The sequence below is a fragment of the Mustela lutreola genome, chromosome 3 (assembly GCF_030435805.1).
Source record: "Mustela lutreola isolate mMusLut2 chromosome 3, mMusLut2.pri, whole genome shotgun sequence".
Lineage (NCBI taxonomy): Eukaryota > Metazoa > Chordata > Mammalia > Carnivora > Mustelidae > Mustela > Mustela lutreola.
The window spans coordinates 68852426-68862496 of NC_081292.1; positions in this window are offsets into that span (position 1 = coordinate 68852426).

A 10071-nucleotide genomic window follows, 5' to 3' on the forward strand; every position below is an offset into this window, starting at 1 on the left:
GGAGAAAATAGATGTTTATTTTTTTTCTTTTATGAGACCATATAAATATCCCAAATTGAGATGTCCTGCTTGGGATATAGCTTGTTCTCATCCCTGAGTTTCAGGCAACACATCTGTGTTTCAGCTCACAGGAAAGATAAAAAAAATGCAGGGCAAATGATCTCCTCTTAAGAATGATACGGGTGTTGCACACATCTAATTTACCAAGGCAAACTGGAAATTCATTGCTCATTAGGGAAGTCACATTGTCCAGGCAGAGAAGTCAGATGGATTTTGGTGGTCAAATAACATGGTGTAGGAATAGCACTGTATTTCATTACCTGTACTCGATGATATCATGATTTTAAAACCATGAGGCAGCAGTAACAGTACAAGAGTGAATTTGATGGACTTAATGTAGTGCTGATCCATTCTTAAAATTTTCTTTGAATATTTATTTATTTGTTTAAAGATTGTATTCATTTATTTGAGACAGAGAGTTAAAGAGATCATGAGAGGGGAGAAGGTCAGAGGGAGAAGCAGACTCCCCGTGGAGCTGGGAGCTTGATGCAGTACTCGATCCCAGGACTCTGGGATCATGACCTGAGCCAAAGGCAGTTGCTTAGCCAACTGAGCCACCCAAATGCCCCTGCTTTGGATTTTTAGATCTAAGGAGGCCTCAGCCAAGCATCTGACATGATAACTATGTTGAAAAGAAGTCCTTGGTCAAATATCAAAACAGCAAATTCACATGACAATGTTTGGCTCAGATATGCTGTCTGTTAAATAGTTAAGAACACACTGCTATTTCATATATTTTACATAAATTCATGTGACAACATATAAGGTTGTCTGAAGAAAGTGTTATCAGATGTGCGGAAATGGACATGGAGGGAGAAGAGGGCTGAGTGGAGAGGAGATGGGTGCCTTGGAGATACAAAGCAGGCTGACAGGTCATGACAGATGAAGCTCCTTAGTGATAGGGAGGTATGGGTGGCAGGTGGCAGGTGGCTGAGCATCCCAGCTTTGTAGCCTGAGGTGCTCTCATCAGTCCTTTGGGCAAAAATACCTTGGAAAATGTGCTGACTCATTTATATTTTTCATATTCAAGGTAGACTGTAAATTCCCTGAGGCTCTTCAGGGAAGAGGGGTGTTTCTCTGACTAGGAGTGATGGACCTGGATTTGAGTGATAGTCTTGCCACTTGCCACTGGCTGGTTGCCGCAAGGATGCAACCTCTCAAGCCTCAGGCTCCTTGCATATACATTGGGGCAAACAATAGCCCCTACCACCTGGGATGAACTCAGTTTATGGGATGTGAAGAGCTACTATGCTGTCTGGCATGTGGTACATGCTCTCTAAGTGTTAACCTTGCTGTGAAGAGTAGGAAGAGGAAGAAAAAGACAAGGAGGAAGATTGGAAAGGATAAGATGAGGTTTGAGGGACATTTGAAAAGAGGTTATGGGGTTTGTATTAAACTAAGATGCTAGATGGGAGGAATGACTGGAAGGAAGGCCTAGCGGCAGGAAAGCTTAGGGTATGTTCCAAGAATAGAATCTCTTCTCTTTAAATCCTTTTGTGGGGCATATGGAAGGATGGTGAATGCTAGGGTAAGAAAGAGAAGTGTGACCGGATTATGAAGGGCCAGGAAGGACAGCCTGAAATCTCTCTTTCAGGTTTGGCAAATGATGGAAACAAATGCAGTATTTTAATCCATGCAATTGAGGCATTTTGAAAAAGCAATTCCTATGATTTCTAGAATGTTAAGATGGTGCTACTGAGAGGAAGTAGAGTGAAACTTTGTTGCCACTTTGTCCCTCATTCTTCTACCTCTTTACAAATCAAGATTTGGTTTGCAGATGTAGTACCCCTTCACTCTTATCAGGTCCTCTGCACAGATGAACCAGAAATCGGAAACCAGTCTAGGAACTTCAAGCAGGAAGGATTTAATAAAGGAGTTAGAGACTTATGAAACCATGAAAGAAGGGGGAGTAAGGATCAGGGAAACTGTCGCTCATGGGTAGGAAATTAAAAAAATGCCACAATCACAGAAATTCTGGCAATGATCTCAGCTACTAGCATCATCAAAGCTTAGTGATTTACAGGAAGATGCCTGGGAGCTGCCATCAAAACCTCACAACCACGCACTGCCAAAGCCCACACACACCTACCTGCCATGGCCCCAGGAGAAATGACACTGTGTATTTCCTTTGACTTTTAAATCTTAGGCTAGTACTCTCACTGTTAGAACCCAATTTGGAGCCTTGCAAGGCAAAGGGGCTCCCAAGCTTCCAAATCTGTGGTAAAGGGGAGAACATAAAAGAGGCAAAATGGTGCTATATTGCTGACTGATAATCCGACACTTCTGCATATGGTTGCCTTGGCTCCATAATGGACGTGCCCATCTCTGGCTATATTGAATAATTCAGGGGAGAGCATTAGTCCTAAACTTATACAATTAGAATAAGTCTCAAGGCTTTTCATGGGACACTAGAAAACCAGGTTCCTCTATTTTGCTGTAATTAAACATGAGAAGGCAGGAACTAAAGAGTCAGGAACCATCTTGCATTCAAAAGGTTAGAATATGCCAGAGAATAATGCCCAAAACACAGAGGAAAGGAGAACTAAACTGAGAGATCAAGTTCTGATGACTCATTTGAGCTCCTGAATTCAGCCATGCTTGAAGCTAATCCTGTCACCAGACATATCAATTTTATGAAACAATAAATTGCCTCCTGGCCTAAGCTATTTGGGTCAGTTTTTTTTGTCACTTATAACTGAAGCCTAGTTAGTTAAAAGATCATGGTAATAATAGTCCAGTTTCAGTTCCACAGATGTTTATTTTGAGATATAATGATTAAAAAAACATAGATTTTGATCCTGAAGATCTCATTAACTAGACATATTCACAACTAACTATAATGCCAGCAAAAGAAAATTATCCTTGGGGCACCTGGATAGCTCAGTAGGTTAAAGTTTCAACTCTTGATTTTGGATCAGGCTGTGAGCTCATGGTCTTGGGATTGAGCCCTGCAAAAGGCTCCACACTCAGTAGGAAGTCTGCTTGAGGATTCTTTCTCTCTCTCCCTCTGTCCCTTCCCCCAATCATGTTCTCTCTCTCCCTTAAAAAAGGAAATCATCTTTGATGCAATATTTTAGCCCAAATGAATAGAGCCTGTCAAGTCTTGAATGTTTCAGAAAATCAGAAGGCAGAATGCTTTGGGCACATATTACAAATAGCAAATACTGTTGTCTCTGTTGTCCCAGAAGATCCATGGTTCTTCAGGCAAGTGGTCCACCATGGATAATAGTGGAAGTGAAGTGTAGTAGAGGTATAGATACAAATATCTGGGCATTAATGTTATTTTTCAAAAACAACTCATTCCAGAAAGAAGGAAATCCTTTTAACCCAAAGCTCTGTTATGATTTTTTTTCCTCTCTTACCTAGCCTCAATAAAATGTTTTAGTGGAATCAAGGGCAAATTGGTCATCATGGTTTCAGAAGGTGTCATAAGAAAACGTCAGTCTTATCTTGAAGGTACAATAAGGACTTCTTTTTTTCTCATCCCCTTGTAGCTCTCTTGTTGTTTTATATGCATATATACATGCCAATATATTCTATATATGGAATATACATGCCAGTATATTCTTACTGTTGAACTGTGTGGCAATGCTATTTGACACCTCTTGCTTGGTGGCATTTTGAAAAGTGTACGCTCAGAATACCCTTTGGTAAGCAATAGTCCCAGAACACCTAAGCTCCAGAATAAAAAGATTTGTTAAATCTCTGTTTACAGATGACTTAACTTGGGAAGGTTGTTTCTCAATGGGTAATACTTATCTTAATCAAAGATGAAGACATTTGGGCAAACTCATTCATAACTATAACTCAATATTATTAAATGTCATCCCATGGAATAGATTGAATCTAAAGGGAGATTTTAATTAAGGAGCCAGTGTTACACTTACTAATTAGCCCTTGCTTGCTTATTTTCTTTCAGGAGCAGATTTCTTGTCAAGAGTTGAAAATGTCTCTATAACTTCCTATCCCTGTCCATATGGCTGTCTCTAAGTCACATTGTCTATGGACTTTGATAGGGAGAGATGGGCATTAAGGAGGCTGGTTAGAGCAGTGTCCTTTCTGCTCCAGGTTCCATGTATGAGACACTACCTCCATTCCTCAAAATGAACTGATTATTCTTTAAACATTATAAAATGCGTTCATTGTGTCATATATGAATTATGATGGCTTCAAATGATATCTTTTTTTTCTTGGCAAGAATACTATCATATCCCTTTTATTTTCCTAATTACTCATTAAATCCCTTTCATATGCTCATATTAGCAGGAAGTCCATTTTCTGTCTTTTACAATTTTCCTTGACTCTAAATTACCTAAGACATCTAGGCATTTACTTAGTCTGAAGAGATGACTTGTGTTTCCACATACTGGGCAAGGAGAGAACTGGGAATTCTTACCAGTCCTTCGGTGGGTTACAGTTCTAGATGGCTTTTGATTTCAGGCTGCTGAAAGCTGATGCTGCCCAGTTTAGTCCATCCTAATCCACTTCCCTTTCAAGCTTTCATGGTTATGGGTCTCAATTTACACATTACATGATCTGCCATCATTCCCAAAATACAAACATCATGCTGCTGTTTGGCATCTACCTTTCCACTTATAGGACTTGGCGTTCATTATAGCTCCCTAATTTAGACTACTTGCCTCTTTATGGAATGTCCCTCTTTGGGGCCCTTAGTATCATTTCTTGCCAGCAAAACCCAGCTAGAAATAATCTAATCCATTAGAGAAATACAATGTTATTGACTCCAAACAAGGAAGAGGTCAGAATTTTAATTTCTTTCCCCAAAGAATACCCCTTGATCCCTATATGAATTTGCCTGCTGCCTTGGTATCTAGCCCTGTCTACTAAGGAGCATGAAGGATATATCGTCTTTGACAAGCTACAAGATGTACCATTTTATCTTTCTTCCAGGGTTTTGGGTGATATAATACTTTACATGTGTTCAGCCAAGAGAGACCACTCGTCTGTACAGATCAGTTAAAGAAGATCAGGTCCCAAGTGTCTTTTTGCTTTTGTGAAGGGCTAGCATTGATTGGTATCTTTCTTCCCAGAAAAACTGAGTTCTTCTCACCAGGCACTGAGTTAGAACATAGTCTCTAATATGGTAAGTGTGATTTTCCATATAAACTACTATCCAAACTGGGGTAGTTTTGAGTGTGAAAGGAGACACTAAAGATTACATTGGAACAACAAGTCTAAACTAAGACTGTTGGAGGCAGAAAGTAGACAGAGATGTTTGGTTAATCATGTGTATGGACCTACAAATTCTCTGAGTGGTGAGAGGTATGTGTTGATGCAGGACTAGTTCCTGCATAAACTTCTCTGTGTACAACAGGCCTCAATTACCACAAAATTCGAACACTTGCAAAATGTTTAATGGGTAAAAAGTATCAAGAAATGTGATTTTCATTACTCAAGATTCTTGATAAGTATACTGATGGGAGGAAGTCAAGGTGTTTGAACAGATTCAAGATCATTATAGTCATCAGTTTTGAACTGATTTCCTTTTCCCTTTTTTCCTCTCATATAGGAAATTAATAAACAGTAAAGATCAAATGTGTTAAAATAAATAAATTGCCCAATTTTCTGAAATTGGACTTAGTTTTTAATTACATCTGTGTTGTTTGTTTGAAAAGTATGGAATATGGCTGAATTTGGACAAGACATGACATATCTTCTTTTTTACCATTTTAACTTTTTTTTTAAAAATTAAAGGCTTTTTTTTTTTTAAACCAAAGGCTTTGCTTCACACAATGTCAAAATTCTGTGAGTTTTTCCATCAAATATCTTGTAAATTTTTTAGCTATTTCAAAAACCAAGACATCTATAAAATGAATAATATCAAGACCTTAGAAAATATATGCAAGTCAAAAATAAATGGGAGGTTTAGCTAAGAAGTGTTTAGAATGTTAGAAATGTTTCTTTCACAAGTTGTTTCACTGCTGCATCTCATGTTTAGGCACAGGCTAATATAGTATGCTGATGAATTTCAGTAGAAATAGTTAGTGCCCACTAAGATGACAATCAAAAGAATGTGTGTCATGTGCTTCCAGTTTCTCACTGTCACAAAGCATACATTTTTTCCAGTTTAGCCAATTTTTTCCAGAAGGGAGCATTGCTTTGTGAAAAAAGTTTTGTGCTTGGAATCAGGAAACCAAAGAGAGTTAGTTTCAAGTCTGGAAATAGTAGTAGTGGTAGTAATAGTAGTAGTAGTAGTAGTAGTAATACACACCCATCAGAATTTAAAACCCCAAAACTGAACTTCATGAAGGGTTGGGACTTACAGTCATACAGGTACTATTATCTGGGAACTATTAAGCCAATCAAATCATTTCCATGGATAACATCTCAGCATGGATAAGCTCACAATCCAAAATTGCAAAACATACAAAAATAAGCCATCTTGAACAAAAGTTGGCAAACACACATGCATACACACATAAATAGGAAGATTAGAGCCTTAGTAGAACAATGTAACTTATATTAAAGATATAAAAGAAAGAATCAAGAGCTTAAGAAAAGAATAAAATACTATGATAAATAGATAAGAAGAAAATCAAGTAGAATTTTTAGAAATGAAATTAGTTTTTTAAAGACTCAATTGCTGGATTATTGGTCTGTTTGCATCTGCAAATGGGTACCACTATGCTATATAATGGAGATATAATTGTGAGACTATCACTACCATGGAGCCTGTAGTCTTGTGGGGCATGACACAAGATTGTCATGATTAAAATCACCAGAAAAATGAAAGTAATCAGTCAATCCATTGAGAAGTTATTAGAATAACTAAACAAAATTGAAGAAAGACTTGACGAACTTAAAGACATATATCTGAAATAAAAAACAAAGAGAGACTATGGACTCTGAAAAACAATCTGAGTGGTTTGAAGTGGTGGGGGTTGGGAGGTTGGGGGAACCAGGTGGTGGGTATTAGAGAGGGCACGGATTGCATGGAGCACTGGGTGTGGTGCAAAAATAATGAATACTATTATGCTAAAAATAAATAAAAAATAAATTAAAAAAAGAAAACAAAGAAATAATTTAGATACTCAGAACATGGTTTGGGAATATAAATAGATACAAATGTAAAAGAAAGTTTCAAAAGTATGGAGAATAGAATTAGAAAGATCAGCATACATTTAATAATAGTTCCACAAAATGAGACTAAATAAGAGGCAATATTCAAAAAGACAATGGTTTAGAATTTTCTAGAACTGATATATAGACATGAAGCTACCAACTCAAGAAATATGATGTATTCCAAGAAAGATAAATAAAAATATAATCACATAAATATATCATAGTGAATCTGCAGAACCCCAAAGACAAAGAGAAGATTATAAAAGTAGCCAGAGAGAAAAGATAGATTTTCTAAAAACAAAAGAAAGTTAAACAGAGAGTAGATTTCTAATTAATAATAGTATTTACTAATGCAGAAAACAATGGAATATCATCTTCAAAATACTATAAAAAAAAACCCTGTCAACTTGTAATTTAGCACATATATAAAATATAGATCTGAAACCTAAAAAGAAAAATTCTTCCCAAATATCTCATTGACTGCTAAGTTATAAATATAAATGAGAAACCCCCCAAGAGCCCAGAGAAGAAGCACACAAAGAGAGAGGTCCATCTTTGAAAGGCAAGATTGTCCTGATACAGATGTGAGTTTAGACTTTGACAAATTGAAGCTGAGTATATCTCTTTCCCAATCCTTGGATTATCACTAAATAACTCAAGAGGAGGGGAGAAGGGGAGATGGCTAGGGGGCGAGGCTAAAAATCAGAAGCTGGAAGAAAAAACCTGAGCAAAGATATCAGTGACTATATAACACTGAGAGACACATTCTTCAGTTAGAATACAGGAATTAACTGCCAATTGTCAGAAGAACAAAACAGAATCCATACTCTCTACAATATATTACATACACTTTCAAGTTTGACCAACTTAGTAGACATTCAAGGAAATAGGAAATTTTGAGCCTTATTCAAGGGAAAAATTAAAGTTAATAGACATGTGCTCTAACTGGGCCCAGATATTGGATTTAGCAGATGAAACCTTCCAAACAAATCTTACATTTAAAGATGTAGATTAAAATATGTTCAAGGAATTAAAATAAAACATGATAAAATAAGAGAATCAATAAGGAATTACAACGATAAAATAAAAACTGAAGCGAAACAATTGGAAAGTATAGATGCAAACTATAAACTGAAAAGAAAAAAACACCAGATGTACTAAAAACACATTTGAAATATCATGGAAAAGAATCGATGAACCTAGAAATTACCTAATCCAAAAAAGGGGGAAAAAAGTGTAAAGATAAATAAACATATCCAAGAGCTGTGAGATAATATTAATAATTCCAACATATGTATTATTAGGAATCTAGAGGGAGAAGAGAGAATTGTGTAGAAAAATTATTTGTTGAAATAAAAGCTGAAAATTTCCCAAATTTTGTCAAGAACATTAACTCATAGTTCCCAGAAGCTCAATGAACTTCATGTAGGAAAATTTTAAGAAAACCAGAGCTAGACACCTCATAGTAACATTGTAGAAAATAAAAATGTGGGGGGTTTGGAATGTTTTGATTAATATGGTGGTCACAAGACTATCTACATTTCCCCAAACTCATCAACATGAACAATTGAAATGAGTAAATTTTGTTTATTACAAGATGTATTAAAACTATAGAAAAATACATGTGTCACACACATACATAAACACATATGTATGTCTATATATCACATGTCTATTTCATAGTTAATTTTTAGATTTATTGAAAAAACAAAGATATTTTAACAGTAAACCATTATTTTAAATCACTACATTAAGAAATTATATGAGAAAATTATATGATCATCTCAATAGCTGCAGAAAATATCTGATAAAATTCCACAATGATTCATAATCTTGGTTAGTAAACTAAATAAAAAGAAGTTTCATGATCCTGTGAAAATATATCTTCCAAAAACCTAGAGCAAATATTTTAAATCATGAAACTTGAGAAACATTCAAATTCACTGATATCATTGATCTCAGTCTTAATTTAAATTTTTACTGGAGGTCCTAGCTAATGAAATGGGACAAGAAAAGAAAAAGAAACATGTATCAACTAAAATGGAGGCTAAATATTTTTCCTTATAGAAAAAAAAATCTAAATAGTACAATTTTCATAAAAGCAAATTCCAGATTGAATAAAGACTTTCATGTGTAGACTACAGAACTCATAAATCAGTTCTGTTATACCACAACATATGTGTTCCTAAAAACCACCCCATCATGCAAAAATCTCACAGTTAAAAAACATAGGGCTTGTGGGAGAAATGGAATGGAAAGGCAAAACTCAAAAACTTCATCACTGACAAAAAAAGAAAGATAGGAAAAAAACTAGAAGCACAAATTTTCATATATTAAATAGTTACAAAGTACATAAACACTACAATAAATATGGCACTTTATCTTGAAATAAACAGGTTGCTTGTGGAATAGACATCAGAAGAGTTCAGTTGTTAAGTGGAATAGGTTATCTGAAATTTCATGGGAAGTTGTAATAGCAGATTTGGATGGGTGTGGCATGTAACATATCTGTGAACTGAGGTAACTGGTAGACGTTTGAGGTGTGTGTGTGTGTGTGTGTGTATTTTGTGTATTTCAACACAGTTTGATTAAGCTACATGTCTTTCTTAGCATTCGCCTAGTGTTTTTTTACTGACAAAATTGCCATAAACAAATTGGAGTTTTATGTTATGGTCATATTTTTTATTATACCAATTGTGTTAGAACAAATTTGCATTTCCAACACAAACACTACAGCCAAACTGACTAAGAAAATATAAGAGAGTATTTTTTTTTGGCATTGTGGTAGGGGAAAAAATTTTCCTAAACAAGGCAAAAGAAGAATGAACCATAAGAATGGATGAATTTGACTATATTCAATAATAATAATAATAATAATAATAATAAACAACTTTATATATAGGAGAAATGATAGCAAAACAAAGTAAA